At 36.1% G+C, this 20,691-nt stretch overlaps 1 protein-coding gene across 1 annotated transcript in view; it reads right to left on the bottom strand.

Annotated features, from left to right (window-relative positions):
* LOC134823481 (phosphatidylinositol 3,4,5-trisphosphate 3-phosphatase and dual-specificity protein phosphatase PTEN-like) overlaps window positions 1-8,465 on the bottom strand; it is a 57,730-nt gene extending 49,265 nt beyond the window's left edge. The window contains exon 1 of the mRNA XM_063834957.1: window positions 8,437-8,465. The gene's annotated coding sequence lies outside the window, so the exon portion shown is untranslated. The remainder of the gene's footprint in view (window positions 1-8,436) is intronic.
* Between the last annotated feature and the right edge of the window lie 12,226 nt (window positions 8,466-20,691).

Genomic DNA, 20,691 nt, shown 5'->3' with positions numbered 1-20,691 from the left:
GTTGTCTGTCCTGTGATCCACTGCAAAGTAACACCCATGGCAAAGTAGTTTGGCATGATGTGTCTGTTTTAAGGAGCGGGATTGTATGAGCGGAGATGAAATCACTGAATTCCTTGTACATAATGCACTCTTTAATAACCGTGCAGCCAATGACATGTTCTTTACCTGAATAGATATTAATATTTAGGAATATCGGGCATGTAATATATGTATGCAAGGTCAACTGAACTGTATCTGCTCCAATTAATTATTGAAGTTTAGATGATATTTTAATTAATTTAAGCTTCAGTGAGCATTTTGCTAATAAATATCATACTCCTATGAAATGGATTTCAAATTAGGGACTGTTCATAAATGTTACTGGAGTGGAGGGGGTCAGTATTAAAGCATAATAGCTATATTTGAAGTGACTTACACTTAACATTGCATTGCATTTGATGAGGGCCCGTTTGTATCTAATTTACCATTAGACATTTTATCACCTTTATCATAGACAGTAGACACCTATTTTATATGACTGTAAATTTAGCTGTTCTGGCTGTTTTCCTATCACGAGATATATACAATAGGTATCTGACAATTCTTGCAGATGATAGTGCAGCATGAACGCTTGACTCTTGGCACAGTTTTAAGGACTTAGCCTAGTATTCTGTAAATATATTGTAAATCATGATTATGTCTGTCCTACCGTCAAAATACAATTTACCATTAAATGAGTTGCAGTTAAGTATATCTAGATTTCTAAGTTTCACATTCAAGAGGTTTAATAATAAAGTATCAGGTCCTGGGTAATGATGTTGATGATGAAGATGAGGAAGTTAATGATGAGGTTGAGAATATAGAGGAAGAGGTTTCAGAAGAGTGAGCTGAAAAAAGACAAGATTCTATTCTAATTTATTGATTATTATATTTAGTGAAATAAACATATAATATCCATTACTCCAGGAGTGATGACAGGATATATATAAAAAAATCAGGTCCTGGGTACGGTGTGGCTAGATTTTTTACAAAAGTTGAGGTTTACACTATGTTCAAGAGAAAGTCTTAAGTTTTACTAGTAATTACAGGTAAACCTGCACAGTGGGCTACCATGCTAGCATAGGCTTAAAATCGACTTTCTTAAATTTCTTTGAAAATAAGCTTTTCTTATTGTAAAAAGCTAGCCCGATTTCATGCAAAAAAACCTTAATTAAAAACTTTGTAAGATGCCAAAATGGCGTCGCGTGAAAAAATAGCATTTTTCACTGTCAAGAAATTTTGCATTTTTCAACCAAAAATTGCCTAATATTTCATATTTTGGGCTAAAATGCCTGATTAAGGCAGTTTTTAATAATTGAAATACAGTATAGTACTTAAGAATACTCAGCCATCAAAAAAACTGTGTGACTTTAACATTTTCACCTGATTTTTGACCGCGCCTTTTTTATGGCGTGTATTTTAGGCAATTTTTGGGGTATTTAACGACAGAAATCGTTGTTAGTTTGCAATAGTTCGCTATAATGCATGGTATCATCAGAAAGCTTAGACAATTCCCAATCAGATGCAATATGAATCACTTTGGGCTACTTTGGGCTTTTTTCAAGAAAAAATTAAGAAACTCAAAAATTGGGTCAAATTTGCTGCATTTTTAGATAATTTATGAGCTCAATTTTGCTATTAAATTGACATATCTTAGTTATTCTCCATGTTTGTGGCGTTTTTTGCATCCTATACTAGAAGCATATGGATGAAAAATCAATATATCACAATTATTATAGTTAAAATTGATAAAAATCCAAAAAAATCGTGATTGTAAACGAAATTTTTGAAAATAACAGGAAAAATTTGGGTGTTTCAGAAAAATTTGGTCATATAAATGGGCACAACTTTTGTTCTGATCAATATTTTTTCATAATTCAAAAAGATTTGAGTTTCTAAGATAGCTGTCTTTCGTTTACAGTTCATAGAAGAGCTTTAAAATTGATTAAACCTCTAAAAACAACTTTTCCTGGGATCAGCCTCCTATTTTTGGACTACAGGAGAGCTCAAAATCGGCCCAAAACTTTTCTAAGACATTTTGGGCCCTGTAAATGATTGGAATCGTATTTTGTACCCAAATTACCTTGGAAACAAAGTTAGGGGCATGTGTGATGGTCTAAAATACCCTATGCTAGCATGACCCCCACTCACAGCCCACTGTGACCTGGAACTTTGTAGCGCAATATCTTAGGAACGCAAGGCATAATATGTGAAAACTGAAAAATATGTGTCTACGTATTAAAGTAATGTAAAGTAAAAATTATGACATAACATCATCACTAATGTCTACAAAGTATCATCGCACTACATGGAAAAATATACAGTAACTATTTCTCCATCAAATTTAAAAGTAATAATTTATCAAATATAAATCATGAATAACAACAACATAAAAAAATGTAATTCATTTATACTTCCCAATGGAGTAAAGATTTATAAAACGTTTCTTAGCTACATAAGGATGAAACCAAAGATGATCATTGTGAACTACTGAAGAGTAAATTTTTGATAGGTTATTGTATTGGTCTTATTCTAATTCTGGTTAATAATAATATATCTTCAGGGGCTTGTTCCCATAGTAAATATAATGCAGTCCTCACTCGTGTACAAAGATACATTAGCGACAAGGATGGTTGACAAGGGGATGGGAGTGTTCACAAAGGGAATGGAGTAAAGTGATTGGGTAGATGATCTAGAGTACTATATCATGGCCATGGGGTTAGGGCTCACGAGAGGATGAGGACAATAAAAGCCATAAATATGCCCAGGTTTGTTTATTACATGCAGTGGACCTAAGGTAAAAGGAGTATATGTGTTGAATAAAGGGGCGCCGAAGGCAAGAGATTTTGATGATAAAGAGGTGTCAGATTACCAAAATTTGAGATATGTTGTTGATGCTAAGATGAAAGTCAGCAAGAACCAAATGTTTGGTGGAGGTCAACGAGAAAGTTGGAGGTGAAAGAGATGGCAGTATCTAGATAGCCCGACCCCTGTCCGCGGACAACTGTCCACGGACACCTGTCTAGTCTACCAGATCATATGACCGCAAATCTTATGAAATTGAATGGTATGTATGGTATCTTGGATGCAATTAGTTACGACTAGCATAATTAATTGTAGCATAGTAAATTACTGGATCAAACTATTGATTACGATTCAAATGTGGTCTCTCGGATATAATTAGTTACGAATAGGATTGATTAGTTGATTGTAGCGTAGCATATTGCTCAATGAAATAAATGATTACGATTTAAATGTGGTATATAAGTCGTTCGTTTTTGGTGAAGTATTATCAGTTGCCATCATCAACAACAACTATTCCAATTCCTGACATGGTACTCTTTTGTCTAATGGACGAAATTAATGGACCCACGGCCTCCCTAGAGAATGCTCGAGACTTCCTATTCCAGAAAAACCTCCTAAAGAGCTCCATGTGTAACGCATCTATTTCCCTGGTTCCCTGCTCGTCCTTGAAGTCTCCAGATGGACTGACATGGCGCTGCTCCCCCTGCAAGAAGTACAAGAATATCAGAACAGACAGCATCCTCTCTGGACAGATTAGATTAGATTAGATTAGATTAAGAATAATGACATAAACATCATCACTAGTTTTAAACATTCTTTCTGATTTCCTCATTATCAGAACTGTGAACATTTCACAGCCTTCGTCATTAAAAAACAAACAAATTCTATAACTAACATAATTGTCATAATTTATTTACATATTATAGTAGAAATTAAATTAATAAGTTTTTTTAAAAAGTTTAAAATGTTAAAAAACCGTTAATAAAAAAATTAGATAAAAACAAGTTCATGAGATATTTATTCCCTTTCTCTTGGCAACACACGGGTTTTTATATAAATATTGAACTTGTTGCTTCTTCTTTTCGATATAATTTACACCCTCTATTTTTGCTAAAACTATATTTGACACTTCCCAAAAGTTGCCTGTGTCTACTAAATTATTAGTCTTTTTAAATTCTTCTAGATTAATTTTAAAATCAATAACAGACACTGAATTTCTAACAAATGATGGTAATTTATTCCAAAAGCTGATAACACGCTCTGATAAAAAATTATTAGACAAGGTTTTAATATTTCTATCAATATTGTTAGATTTAGTGCTAACAATTTTATCTCCCGATCTACTTAAATTGAAAATATCTTTTCCATACTCAACCAATCCATTTACAATTTTGTAGGCTTCAATCAAATCTCCTCTAACCCGTCTCTCTGCGAGTGTTGTAATCTGTAAGGCATCCAACCTTTCACTGTAAGGAAGTGTTCCAATATCATCAATAAGGCGTGTGAACCTTCTCTGGACATTTTCCAGTTCAATGATAGTAGCCCAATTCCCATGGCAGGCAGGTGGAGACCACAACTGAGCACAATACTCCAAGTGGGGTCTTATTATAGTTTTATAAACATTTCTCATAACGTTAATTTCTCTTATAATGAGATTCCTTGTAACCCATGCAATCATACTGTTTGCTTTACTGATACAACTTTTAATATGTTTCGACCATTTCAAATCTGAAGAAGTTAAAACTCCAAGATCTTTCTCTGCTTCAATACATTCAAGTGTAATACCACTAAATACATATTCTTGAAGGGGATTTTCATTAAATGGAACATGCATTATTTTGCATTTGCTAGGATTAAACTTTAACAGCCACACATTTTGCCAGTTTTGCAAGCTTTCTAACATATTGAAAGTGCTTTCAGTGTCATTGGCATCCATAATAACTTTAAGATCATCTGCAAACAGTTTAGATATACCATTAATACAATCAGGCAAGTCATTGATAAAAATGACAAACAATAAAGGACCCAAAACAGACCCTTGTGGGACGCCTGATAAAACATCACGAAGGTAGGAATATGCTCCACCAACGAATGTCTTAAATCTTCTTCCAGATAAAAAGTCTTTCACAATATCTAAAGTGTTACCACCTATACCCAAATTTCTCATTTTTGTAAGTAGTCTATGATGTGGAACACTATCAAATGCTTTACAAAAATCTAAGTAAAACACATCTACGGGTGCACCATCCTCTAATAGTTCGATGATACATTCTACACTCTCTAATAGATTAGATAAACAAGATTTACCTTCTACAAATCCATGCTGGTTTGGATTTATCTTCTTACTAACAAAACTCATAATATGCCTCCTTACTAATTTTTCATATAATTTACATAAAATGCATGTAAGTGACACTGGCCTGTAATTTAGGGCATCTTTCCGACTACCCTTTTTATAAAGAGATGTAACATTTGCTGTCTTCCACTGTTCTGGAATTTTTCCACTTGAAGCACATGTTTGAAATAATTTAGTCACAGCAGAAACAAAACTTGAATTATGTTCAAGTTCTTTTAATAATTTAGGATGAATGCCATCTGGCCATTTACTTTTACTAATATTAATTCTTTTCAGTTCTCTGCCAACATCATCCATTGTTATCTCAATATTTTCAATGTTTAACTCATCCGCAATAAAATAACATTCTCTGTTCAAAGGTCCATCTGGTTCTTTGACAAAAACTGAAGCAAAAGCATCAGCCAATACTTCGGCAGTTTCAAAATTACTTTTGGTCAAAGATCCGTCCGGTTTTTCCAGGGATGATACACAACTTTTTAACACTCTTTTCCCTCTTAAATATGCATAAAATGGCTTCGTATTATATTTCATACACTGTGTAATTTTTCTTTCATAATTAACTTTACATTTAAATGACTTACTATCAAACTGTCCTTGTTGGTTCAGTGCAACATTAAGATTTTCAGAAGAAGGATTATTATCAAAAATATAATACCAACATTTATCTGTCTTTTTCCTGCATCTTTTTAAGGATGAGTTTGCCCAAGGCTCACATTTAAAGTTCTTTTCCGTCGGAACTATATCAGATACTAAGTTAAGCTTTGAGTGTAACTCACTCCACATATCTTCAGAAGTTAAAGTACCTTCACTAAAAGACCAGTCAATTTCAGATGATCTGTGTAACAATTCTTTGCCAGAGACTTTTCCCCATAGCTTTCTAGGCTCCTTTGCAGCCTCATCATCTTGCTTACTGTTACTAAGACTTAGATTTAATTCTACATTAAAACAAACATGATCGCTCTTCCCCAAGGGGGAGACAATCATTACTTCATTGACAATAGCTTCGTTTGTAGAGAGAACCTGATCTAGTGTACTCTCTTGAAGTTTACCGCTGACAACTCTACGTCTGGTAACTTCATCTGTGATATACCAAACCAAGCCATTGTCTTGTACACATTCCATAAAATTCTTTTCTATAATTAAACTCTTATTACTTGTTCCTAAAGGAGCATTAACAGTTCCACTAAGCCAAGATACATTTGGTAAATTTAAATCTCCAACTAGGATTGATTCAACATTAAAAACAGCTAGTTTTGCAATCATTTTGGTCATCGCATTGTTCTGCGCTTTAGAAAGAGACATTGATCTATAAATACATGCAATATTTACCCTACCAATGTTGCTATCGAATTCAACAGCAATCGAATCAGTGACCCTAAACCAATCTATGACAACTGGGTTCAAAGAGTCTTTAATATAAATAATACAGCCTCCACCACTACTAACAGAACTTTCTCCTACTTCTTCATTAACTGTAAAATCTCTATCTTTTCTAAATATTTTGAAACCAGGTATGCTAATTTCAGCATCAATAATTTCATTGTTAAAATGAGTTTCATTTATGCAAACAATGTCAGACTGGTACAGCGAAACAGCATTTCTCAATTCACAAAACTTGTTATATAAACTATTACTGTTACTATAAAACAATTTAAGGTTTAGGTATTCTTTATCTTTGCTTTCTCTGCAAGTCGCTTTCTCCGTTCCTGTCTCACAAAAAATTGGACATCTCTGTCAGCTCTGTTCAGATCCTGATTGATCCAATAAACTTCTTTCTTTGCTTTTTCAGAATCCACTTCTATCTTCCAACCTTTACCATAGTTACTCCAATGCAATGCAGCCTCTTTTGATTTTAGTTTTACAATCAGCGGTCTAGGTTGATGTTCCCTGCTTTCACCAGATTCAGTTAATTTACCTGCCCGGAAACAGGACACAATCACGTCTTCTTCCATGCCACAGGTTTCATGTAAAAACTTGAGATCATTGCTTTGAGATCTGTTCTCTTTGATAGCCATTTCGGGAACGTGTCTGATGATCACATTACATTCTCTTTTGATCCGTTCGATCTTGTCAGCATCAATTTGTTGGACTGTTGCCTTCACTAATTGAGTTGGTGGCTTGTCACTAATAGTTGCCTGGAGGTCAACCTTTGCTGCATCAACGTAGCTCTTCACTTTTGAGGATGATTCATTGACTATATCTTTTTTGACAGCAGCCATTGCTGTTGGTAACGCGTTCTGCAGACTGTTTTTAACAGCATTGGTAACCGTTTCATTAATGGTTTCACTCAACTTAATCAGCACTGTTGTCGCATTGACAATGCAGTGTGGACACTTATATTTTTTGATCAAAAGCACCTGATCCTTGTCAAGTCCTGTCAGTCCAACACAATCAATATGACACCATTTGTTGCACCAATCACATCTGATCCATAGAGAATCATCAATGACAAAAAAGATATGGAACAGATCTATAAAGCTCGTGAAATGAGGAAAATGAAAAAGTACAACTTGTTCAACAGAATCATCCAGGTGGAAAAAGGCACCTTTACCCCACTTATATACTCAACAAATGGCGGATGGGGTCCACAAGCCACAAAATACCACAAGAGACTCGCTGAAAAACTATCCCAGAAGAGAGGAGAAGACTATGCGGCTATTATGTGTTACATGCGCACCAGGATTAGATTCTCAATCCTCAGGAGCACCCTGATAGCGGTCAGGGGTGAGAGAGGGAGACGGCAATCGTATACATTGCCAGTCAGTGTAACTTCGTTTAACTTGATACCTGCCACCATGGACTATGAATGTTTCTAGACACTATCCTTTTGATATTGAGATATTGGTATCTCAGATCATGTGTACATCGTTCCTTTTTTTATGACACAGTAATTTATTGACACTCACAGCTATAATTTTAATCATTGAATCAGTATTTTTATCTATTAACTTATTACACATTTGTGCTCTGCTTTAGCATCACTTGACTATTTAAAAAAATTGTTTGTTCAGGCCATGACCTTATAGTCAGCCAATTGGCCATTGCTATATTATGTGTATATTGTTTGAATATTCTTTCTTCATTTATAGGAGCACCCAAATAAAAAAAAAATCATCAATGTGTTCGTTGCAGAAACAATCTTCTTCAGGTTTAGTACGTTCTTCTTCAGCTTGTTCATTCGTCTCTACATGTTCTCTACTGGCTGGGGCACTATCAGTGTGCCCCGTTTGCCCGTCATTGGTTACCATCCCTGAACTCAAATTATTTGTTATATAGTAGTGTTGAAAGTATTAAAAGAAGCTCGCTCTCAAGACCTTTTTACAGTTGCTGTTCTGTTTGAGTATAAAAGGACTAGCTGGCATTACGATATCACAGATGACGGGACTGTCAGAAAACGCGGTGTCTGACTGGAGATACTGTTTTCTCTGAGACCATAGTTGTAGTTGTTCAAGAAGGAGTTGATGATAGAAATGATTGATGCAGTCTGATAAAAGTTAATCTTTATATATTGCATGATGTGAACTGATCTCGTAAGGTTGCTTAATCGTTTGGTAAGCCTTGACACCACCGCTGATTGAAATTCGCGTGCGATGATGTGAACCCTGCTTGATTCAGGGGATACTGTTATTATGCAGTAATATGATTTAGTAGACAGTTGTCTGTGGACAGTTGTCCGTGAACAGTTGTCCGTGGACAGTTGTCTGTGGACAGTTGTACGTGGACAGTTGTACACAGACAGGGGTCGGGTCGGGCTATCTAGATACTGCCGAAAGAGATCAGCGTCAGGGAAATTATGGGCCTCGAGGTGCTATAGGAAGAACAGGGTATGATGTCGTAGCTCAATAGAATACAATCATTATGTAGTAAATACAGGCAACACCACAAAATGATCTATATGTGTTCGCAGCTTTCAATTTAAGGAGGGCAGAATTAATGTCTTAATAAAGTAAAGTAAAGTAGAGTAAAATTTATGATATCACATCATCACTCATGTCTACAAAGTATCATCGCACTATGTGAAAAAATAAATAATAAACATTTCCCACCAACATTAATTATTTATCAAATACAATATTTTTAAAAATTTTATCAAGAACATTATCCTATTTTAAAGTCTTCCCAGTGGAATAAAGATTTATAAAACGATTCTTTGCCACATGAGGATGGAACAAAAGATAATAGTTATTTTATTTATTACTGACATAACGAAAATGAAGAATATTCAAACAATATACACATAATATAGCAATGGCCAATTGGCTGACTATAAGGTCATGGCCTGAACAAACAATTTTTTTAAATAGTCAAGTGATGCTAAAGCAGAGCACAAATGTGTAATAAGTTAATAGATTAAAAACTGATTCATGTGATGCATTACGCAGAGCACAGATAAAAATACTGATTCAGTGACATAACTGGCTCAGTGACATAACTGGCTCCCTCAATTCTTACTAAAACTTCATTAGAAACATTCCAAAAAAGTCGGCTGACATCTTGGGTTGTACTGGATGGGTTGAACTCAAATAGAAGAATATATCAAATCGGAAAGACTCAAATCAGATAAGGTAGAAGAAAACCCTGTCACTGCAAAATCGGATTTATGTGGAATCTGCAATAAAGGAGATGGCAATAGAACAGCCAGATGGGTTGAATGTGGAAAATGCAACATATGGTTTCACATTTCATGTGCCAAAGTATCAATTAAACAATATGATGTGATAGGGAAAGAGTCAACCGAGTGGATATGCCTGAAATGCAAGAAAACTGGCAAGATGGATAGAAGCAAGTTCATTTGGGGAGAGATGGATAGCGAGGAAGCCATTACTGGTATGATCAACAGCGTCTATGCAGAGATAATAACCTGGGATAAGAATTTAATGAGACTTCCACGTGGCAAGGCTGGCAAAGATTTCATCATTGAGCTAACCAGACTGTTCACTATGTTCACCCCTGACTCCGTATGGGAGAAAGTTTCACTTTCCCTTGTTCAGATATTTATTCCTCTGCTCCTTCAGAAACCATCAGCAAGGTCCAAAGCCCGTGAGAACAACAAATATCTGATCTCCAGGCTTCAGAAATGGGATGTTGGAGACATAGAAGGACTGTTGTCAGAATGTAGAATGATACAGAGCCGCCTTCAGAAGATAAATGTTACTAAAGATTTCAATGAAAAGAAGGCGTTCTGCCGGAGAATGCTCCAGGGTAAAGTAAAAGAAGCCACACGACTAATAGACAATGAGAAGAGAACAGGCATTCTTCCTATTAATGATGACACAATCAAACAGCTGCGAGAAAAACACCCTCCTGCAACGAAGCGTGATGGGCCAGAGAAACATCCAACAATTGACATAGAACCTGTACTGTTTGAAGAAATTGACAGTGAAGCCATCAAAGCTGCTGCCAAGAACACCCATGGATCAGGAGGCCCCACTCTCATTGATGCAGACGGTTGGAAACACATTCTATGCTCAAAGAGCTATGGAAAATGCAATGATACCTTAGCTCAAGCCATAGCCGATGTTACTAAAAGATTATGCACTGAAACCATTGCACCAACCATGCTCAGTGATCTTCTTGCAAGCAGACTGATCCCCTTAGACAAGCGACCAGGAGTCAGACCTATCGGCATTGGTGAAGTCTTGCGAAGGATTATGACAAAAACAGTTACAAGAACTATCAAAGAACACATTAAGGAGGCAAGTGGCTCCCTACAAACCTGCAGTGGCATTGAATCAGGTATAGAAGCCGCAGTTCATTCAATGGCCGAGAACTTTGCCAACAAAAACAGCCAAGGCCTTCTCCTAGTTGATGCATCAAATGCGTTCAACAGTTTACACCGAGAGCTGGCTCTTGATACTGTTGCAACAACCTGCCCTGTGTTTCACCAGTTCCTTAAAAATACCTACCAAGCAAAGACAAAGCTCTTCATCTCCGGCTCAAAGTCTGGGGAGTTCATCTGGGGTGAAGAAGGCAACACACAAGGAGATGTTGCAGCAATGCAATTTTATTCCATAGCCACCAGACCTATAATAGATGATCTGAAAGCCTATGCAGAAACAACTATGGTGTGGTATGCTGACGACAGCTCTGCGTGTGGAAGCTTCATCCAACTGCTCCATTGGTGGAATAGACTCTGTGAAATAGGCCCAAGATATGGGTACCGCCCCAACGCAAAAAAGACAATTCTGATTGTTAAAAATCCCGAAGAGCTAATAGAAGCAGAAACCCTGTTTAAACACCTGGGAGTTAAGATCACGACATCCGGAGAACGCCATCTTGGTGCTGTTGTAGGCTCAAAAGAATTCAGGGAAGAGTACATCAGAGAAAAAGTCGAAAAATGGATAGTTGATATTGATCAACTAGCAGATGTAGCGACAGAAGAACCACAACTGGCTTATTCGGCCTTTACTAAAGGAATATGCCACGGATGGAGATACTACATGCGTACTATACCAGACATTGGAGAGCACTTTGTCCCACTAGAGAGCAAGATCATGCATGTGCTCATTCCAGCCCTCCTCGGTCGCCCTGTCAACCAGCATGAAAGAGATATCCTTGAACTCCCTGTTCGATATGGAGGCCTAGGTATCATCAATCCTGTCAGGATAGCATCTCGTGAATATGCATTCTCAGTGGCACTCACTTAAGATCTTGTGAGTTTAATCAACCAACAAGACCAGGATATCACCAAGCTGGATATGGGCAAGATGAAAGAAAAGAAAGAAGAACTGAGAAAACAGAAAGATGAGTTTCTATCACACATTTGAACGAACATTCTTTGATGTCTGTGTTACCCACCCCAACTCACCCACATATGTCAAAAAAGATATGGAACAGATCTATAAAGCTCACGAAATGAGGAAAATGAAAAAGTACAACAACAGAATCATCCAGGTGGAAAAAGGCACCTTTACCCCACTTATATACTCAACAAATGGCGGATGGGGTCCACAAGCCACAAGATACCACAAGAGACTCGCTGAAAAACTATCCCAGAAGAGAGGAGAAGACTATGCGGCTATTATGTGTTACATGCGCACCAGGATTAGATTCTCAATCCTCAGGAGCACCCTGATAGCGGTCAGGGGTGAGAGAGGGAGACGGCAATCGTATACATTGCCAGTCAGTGTAACTTCGTTTAACTTGATACCTGCCACCATGGACTATGAATGTTTCTAGACACTATCCTTTTGATATTGAGATATTGGTATCTCAGATCACGTGTACATCGTTCCTTTTTTTATGACACAGTAATTTATTGACACTCACAGCTATAATTTTAATCATTGAATCAGTATTTTTATCTATTAACTTATTACATATTTGTGCTCTGCTTTAGCATCACTTGACTATTAAAGTTCAGGCCATGACCTTATAGTCAGCCAATTGGCCATTGCTATATTATGTGTATATTGTTTGAATATTCGTTTCTATCACAAAGGTTCAAGATGCTTTATAATGGGTCAGATCATCTTCTTAAGAACCACTTAAACCAAGCAAGAGAGAAGGGAGCATCAACATGGCTTTCAGCATTACCTCTAAAGGACCTCAACTATGTTCTAAACAAGCAAGAGTTCCAAGACAGCATACGCCTACGCTATGGATGGAAGATCCAAGGAATGCCCTCTAAATGTGCTTGCGGACATGCAAACAGTGTCTACCACTCCCTTGATTGTAAATTAGGTGGATACGTTTGCATGCGCCACAATGCCATTAGAGACACTGCAGCTTTCTTCCTTCAAGAAGCAAAGTGTAAGGATGTAAGGATAGAACCTGCACTCCTACCTGTCCAACCAACTTCATTCTCCAGGAAGACCAACACCCAGGATGAAGCCCGTCTGGACGTAGCAGCTGTTGGACTGTATGCACCATTCGAAAGAACATTCTTTGACATCAGGGTCACTCATCCTAATTGCGACTCCAATACATTTAAGCCACTAGATAAAATCTACAGTGCGCATGAGAAAGATAAGAAAGATCTATATGAGGAGAGAGTACTTCAGTCAGAGAAAGGGTCCTTTGTCCCACTAGTTTTTACAACATCCGGAGGTATGGGCCCACTCTGCACTGTGTTTGTAGATCGTATTTCTGAAAGGATAGCTGACCACAATAAAGAAGCTAAGAGCCAGGTCAAAAATCACATCAGAACACGATTCAGGTTTGATCTGCTACGAAGCACACTCATAGCACTCAGGGGAATCAGAGGAAGACAAAAAGCCCAGCACCTTGGACTGGATGACGTATCCTTCAATCTCATTCCTCAGAAGACGAGCTTTGAGGTCTCTAAAGTTTGTTTATGTAAATTTTATAGACAATTTATTGTAGCTATTAAAGGGGATGTACGGATAAAGTACCAAACCTTATTGTGTATATTTGGTTGCAATTCCGGTAAATGATGAAACATGTCTCTTCTGAGAGTGATACCGTGAATTGCTTCCTTTTTTTTTGTACTGGATGTAACAAGTTTATTATCGAATGTCTACTTATATTTATTATGATATCATTATTCATTGTAATAGCAATAAAATTTAAATTTTGTTTTACTTAATTTTGCTTTACTTAATACTTTTAGAAATCATATCTTTCTTAAATCCTTCTAATTTAATTTTAAAACCTAAAACTGTCAGAATTCTTGACGTCCGGAGGGAGTTTGTTCCGATATGGAATAACTCGCTTCTACTACATCGATTACTTAAAACAAGATTAAGACCGGATATGCCATACCTGATCCATAAACATCCCTGATCCATAATTCAATCAGTTAAACCACTTGTTACTTTAAAAGCTTCTATGAGGTCCCACGTATTCACCGCTCTGCCAGCATTGTCAAATTGAGAATTTCCAATCTACGGCCGTAGGGAAGAGTACATACCTCATCAATGATCAATCAGACGGGTAAACCGCCTCTGGACGCTCTCCAGCTCCAAAACAGTCCCCCGACTTAATAAGGTCTTATTAAAGCTTTATATAATATTATAGCATAACAACCTTTTTTCTAATAACTAAATTCCTTACAATCCAACAAATTATATGATTTGCCTTTGACGGATGTTACTCGTCTAAATTTCGTCGAAGTAGCGCGCGCCGCTTTCTTCTCGAAATGTTGGCCCGATGGCAAGTACTACGAAGTAGCGCGCCGGGCCTGATCTTACTGGGCGGCGCTCAGCCTGTCATTCCGCCGAATCTTTATTCGGGCCCTGAAAAAAAGTGCGAATGCTCATTGGATGTAAGAGCGCACGTGATTTGCATTCACGTGATCGTTCAGAACCAATTACAGCCGCGCAAAAGATCTTAACGGGTGATACTCGTAAAATATCTGTTCCATACATATAGTAGAGGCTCTTACGGGCAAAAAGACGTGTTTTCTGCTACGAGTTTAGAGACCTAACCGCTAATTGGACACAATAGTATGATGTCTAAGGATCGATAATATGTTAAGAAGTATAAATTTGGCCTTATTAGTCACGTGCTATACCAATGCGCGTTTTAAACTTTGACAGTCTATTACTCTAAGGCAAATAGAGTAATTATATTCATATTTTGTCAGCAATAAGATCACATTATTTTCTATTTAGTGTGAAAATATGAGCTAGAACGGACATAATCTCGCTGAGTTATAGCTGTTTGAAATTTATGATGAACGCGCGGGTGCCAATTGATAACAACTAAATGCTTTTGCGCGTAGTGCGCGTCGAAAATTTGGCAAAAACGCTTGCGGAGTGACAATATTCAAACTTCGATTAAGTATATGAAGTGGGTACTTCTCGGAAAGGAAAAATTTAGGCAAACACGATGTGACTATTTTTGGGTTGATTTAATACAACTGCAAAAAATTATTCAAACTTAAAGCAAAAAATTCAAAATTTTTACCACTTTTTTGGATTTTTACCTCAGAACAAATAGAGGGATTTGTTTTATTTTTATACAATCTTGTGCGGCTGTCTTTTAGCTATCTTTATGCAAGTTTTGCCGACATGCCAACAAAATTAACTTGCTCAAAATATCAAAAAACATGGTTTTTTGGCCTATTTTTGGCCCAAAAATCGGTTTTTTGCGATTTTACCCCAGAACAATCAGTCCAATCATCTTGAATCTACTTTCAATCGATTCTACGGTCAAAAATACGTCTAGTAAGGTGTATCTGGGGTCCCTAACGTATCGAGCAGACAATGCCCGTAAGAGCCTCTACTAATATTGGACCGTCGACGAGTCCAACTCGGCGCGCGTCCTGGTAGGTTGTAAACCTACAACCATATTACATATAAGTGTTTTATTATAATAAAATATTAATATCGAACACCAATTGCACTATTTGAACTTTTCTGTTTGTCTAAAAGACCCGGCAAAGAAACTCTTCTTATAACAACCATGCCCTCAAACAATTTCGTTTACAAATCTAGTTGCCTTTGGAATTCATTCCGTCAGATGTTGGCACTGAACGACCTTGAAATCACTCATGGTGTATTCAAATCAAAGGTAAAAAAAGTCATTCTCTCGTCTCAGGGTAAAGGTGACAAGAATACCTGGGCCCCTTTGGCAAACTTTCTGAACTCAGGCAGCTTGAACGACTAAATTTGAAAAAATAAAACTTCTTGTCTGAATGAACTATTAGAACCTCAAGAAGCTGATCCGCATGTCTCCGCTACTAAAATGTTTAATGAGCCCAATCACTCATCACTTAACAGTTTAATCTTCAAAGTGAGTTGTACAATCTAGGTTGTTTTAAGTAGCTGTTGATAGTGTAAAACAGGAGTGACTTGATCGTTTTCATAACTTCGATTTACAATTTGTACCATAATAAAACTAGCACTGCCATGGGGTTCAAAAAGGGTCATTGTAAGCCTCCAGCGTAATGGTCCTAAGTCTCTGCCCCATGCAGTGCCTGTCAGCATCAGCTAACAGAATAGCCCTAACATAACGATCAAGCCACAAATTAGGTTCTATAATGATTTAATATTGTTGAATAAAGAGATTTGAATATAATATTTGTTTTATTCTGAATAATTGTTTTATTCTATAATAAAATAATTAGTGATAAATTAATAAATTAATTTACACTCAAAAATTAACACAATTTTTACCTAATGCAACACTGGTTCGGCGCGTGGCTGATCGAAAAAGTTTGGTTTGCATTTACTAACTACTACAGTGTATACCCAATACCGTACATGAAAAGATAACTTACTGAATCTTTTAATACTAAATACATACTAATTCAAATGTTATTCAATGAGTTAGCCACAAAAATGTTCAAATTATGTCGGAGGGTAAAGGACATTGACCATTGTTGATGATCAGGCCTTACTGGGCCGCGCACAGCCTGTCATTCCGCCAAATCTTTATTCGGTTAATGAACATAATAGCCTGGGGTCCTCAGGTAAATCAGGCCCGGCGCGCGCTACTTCGTAGCACTTGCCATTTCGAGAAGAAAGCGGCGCGCGCTACTTCTTGAAATTTAGAGGAGTAACATCCGTCAATAAAGGACACAATCGCTAGTAATGCTTCTTTGTGCCCGTTGACTACAATGAAAATTGTGCGGAATTTCTACAGACGGCTTTTATCGGAGTGCGTGTTAATTACTAGGTTATGCACAAGCCAGGCCAAAATTTTGTTTTTGTGTCAGCCGCGCTACCAGGTTGCAGAGTATGATAAACACTAAAAGATTATACACTATACAAATTTGCTAATACATAATATCAGAGTCCAATCTAGCTGCAAACGTCAGACACCACAGTTCAGCCGCCAATTGTGCCGTTTAAGTGAACACCGAAACACGAGGTTTCGGTGTCATTTTGTAAATCACTTTATGGATGTACTAGAAAACCCGTGGTCACAGGGAGGAAGCTAATACTAATAGTATTGTTTGTTAGTAAGTTTGAATCGCGTCAAAAATATCCTACACAACCGAAGATACAGCCAATTAAAATGTTGCTCGTACTAAACGCAGCGTAATATTCGCAAGTAATTAAATTTCCTTCTTCGAAAAAAGGGTCCTAATAGGAATTCAAACTCAAGGCTAAAATATATTTGGTTCACAGTAACTATTATTATCACAGGTACTAATTAAAACACAACATTGAGCGACTTGTCAAACGTTAATTTTTCTCATTGATAGTCCTAAAAGTTAAGTTCAACCGAGTTTTCTGACGCTTGTCAGTGGTCATAGCTCAAGGTCAGTGTTTATGAGTGATGAGTAATCGTATTCAGTATTGCGGAAGTGGTTTTCAGTTGCGTGTACTGAATATCGAGTCTAAGAATTTATCACCCTGAAACTTTGCACACGATCCAACAACTTTTGCTTCTGAAAATACATACATACATTGCATTACACATCTGAATCATTTCGTACAGGTCCCTCACCGTCTCATTTGATAGATTTGTTCTTTGTTCAAATTGAAATGTTTACGTATGAATGAATTGTGATAGATAATAAAGGAAATTTGTGCTGAATGGAATAGGAAAGTTGACATAATCTATCAAATGACTCAACACTTGGGACGTTGAGCGTAGATTTAACCTGAGTTAAAAATGTGAATAAATAGATATAAGCTGGGAAAATGTGTCAATTAACATTGATTATAGGAAAATTGATTGATATGAAAATAAATTGTACCGGTTGGATTAAATGAAATGTGACGGACCTTTCTGATCATAGTGAGAGATGCCAGAGACACCATGTATCAGTATGATGATCGATGCAAGTTCTGTGAATAGGGTTACGAACAAAGTATAAATGTAAATACATAAATCGAATCACATTTAAAAAAGAATGAAACACGATACAAAATATAATCATGACACGAAATATTAAAATGACAGAACATAAAATGAAGAACAGAATGACATAATAAAATAATAACTATAAGGCTGACATAATTAAATAAAATCTCTACACATTGATTGAAATAAATTTTCGTGCACATACAGAATGAATGGTTAATAATTTAATATATATGTAGACCAAGGTCTGTGCACGGGATGCTTCCTGGAAGAATCCAGTTCTTTTAGCGGGGCACCCTACCTAAAGCCAAATTGAGATATAATAATCATATTCCTAGAGAAATAATCAGAAATCGAATACCAATCAAATAATATGATATATAGGAGTAGTAACCATATTTACTATGCAAAATGCCCCAACCACATAGTGTAAATTTATATAGAATTCAAATTCCATATCATCATTAAACCTCAATAGTCAATATAATAGCCCAAGCAAAATTAAATAACTTCTTATATACCTTACTGTCACACTACAAATTAATTAAACATTTGAAATCTGTTAACCAGAGAATAAATTTCTAAACCTAATGCAAGTGAAATAATTTAGATGCAATAATGAATGCCTAATGTGAGTATCATCTGTCAATGTCCTTGTAAAAAAGTCTGTAAAAGAGATATGAGTAACTAATATAGAAGAAAAAACAGGAAGTTGTCGTCTGTTGAAAAATAAATAAAATATCTAGGATATAAATTAGAATATAAAATAACATTCAGTCAATGTGTCGTCAATAAAATGTACAATTATCAAATGTTAAAACTGGGTGATACAGTCACCAAAAATAAATACTAAGTATAATAAGTAAATAAATTAAATGTGGTCTATAAAACTACCACTAGGTATAATAGGTCAATAAATTAAAAGTGGTTTATAAAACTACCACTGTGCGAACCCTTTCTCCAGTTAAAACATGTCAGTCATGTGCAAAATCAATCAAAATGGTAAGGTGGTAAAAAAGGGAAAATTCTTTCGATACATCAATTATATAATTAGCCTCAGATTTAAAAGAATTAGAAGATACTTAGTTATCGTCGACTATGATTGCAGTGTAAAATTTGTCATATGAATTGTCGACGGTATAATTAGGGTCTGTTGTTATAGATGAGAGTAGCTGTTTCTTATACGAATCACTAAAGCTTTTAACATCGGGCAGATTTCGTAGATCTGTTGGAACATTATTCCAACATTTTGCCCCCAAGTATTGAAAGTTTTTATGTGATGTTGATCTATTAACATATAGGTTGCAGCTTTCGCCGCTCCTACTACCTCCTGATATGTAACTAAATTTGTTCATAAAGTTTGTAGGACAATTGTCATGGATGATTCTAAACATATAATTTGACAGATGGAGTTGCCGTCTAAGATGGAGTGGTAACCATTTCATGTCTCTATAAACATTAAGGCTGCTCTCTGTTTGTGGAACGTTGAGAGCTATTTTGGCTACCTTTTTGTACAGAGTGTCAAGTTCAGCAAGTTTTGTCTTGCCAGCTCTACAATAGATCGTGTCTAAATAATCGAATTGTGGCAACATGAGTGCATTGGCAAACATTTTCCTATATTTAATGGGTAGCAGTGCTTTACTTCTATACATGGCACCAATTCTCTTCATGACCTTCTTAATAATATAATCTACATGGCTTTTGAAGTTTAATTTACTATCTAGAATGAGGCCAAGATATTTTGTCTCTTTGCACTCCTTGATTGTGAAAGTTACCTCATTACATTCAATGGTTAATTCATCATGTTGATCAACAGAATCAAACAATAGGAATTCAGTCTTCTTTTCATTGAGTGATAATTTATTTACACTGAGCCATTTAAAGATTGTCATAATAATAATACATCATAGATAATAGATACATCACTTTCTCTTACTCCTTCTTTTACCCTTTCCGATAAAATCAGGTTCATCAATATAAATCTGGATAAAATTTTCATTGTCTCTTTTAAAATCTTCATAAAATTCTAAAGTCTCAAGGATGGTCGAGACGATGACCAATGACTGTTCTACAGTCTCGCCATCCTTTGGAAAATAGCATTTCTCTTCTCCATCTGAATGTTGTAAATGTAGATATCCTTTACTAATTGTCTTAAAAATTATTATCTATATTATATATATTTTTATGTCATATCGTCAAAGAGATGTCACCAATCTCAAAGTTTATAAAATCATTAATGATGTACAAAAACTTACCAATAAAATATGAAATACAGGCCTTTCCTTTTATCACTTTAATTGTTGTCATGGTCTATAATTGCAACGTTAATTATTTTGCATCTTGACAAAATTTTCATTGCCTCTTTTAAAATCCATTGTCTCTTCTCAAATCGTAAACATGCATGATGCAAGTTTTGTGAATAGCGTAACGAACGAAATATAAATGTAAAATGTGAATAACTAAATCAAATAACATGAAGGGAATGAAACGTAAAAATATATAATCATACATAATCATCGTTATACAACGTTCATTGTCAATGGTCTGTTGTTCGGTGTCTACGTCCATTAATTCATCCGGTAAATTTTCCATGTGAAAAGCAAGAAGGCAGATTGAAAGGGTAAAATTATTTTTGTACAAACTTTGTACGACCGCCCACGTGCAAATTATGTAAACAAATCCAATTACATCAAACGTTGGCATGGTACATACATTGCATTGTAATGTCGCACGTGCAGAATTTGCGTGTGAATGATTGAATTCTAAGACGCGCTAAAACTCTGCTAAAACTC

This window comes from Bolinopsis microptera, chromosome 11 (genome assembly GCF_026151205.1).
Source record: "Bolinopsis microptera isolate Bmic1 chromosome 11, MBARI_Bmic_1.0, whole genome shotgun sequence".
Lineage (NCBI taxonomy): Eukaryota > Metazoa > Ctenophora > Tentaculata > Lobata > Bolinopsidae > Bolinopsis > Bolinopsis microptera.
Note: the sequence above shows the minus strand (reverse complement) of the source record. Positions and strands in the feature narration are given on the sequence as shown.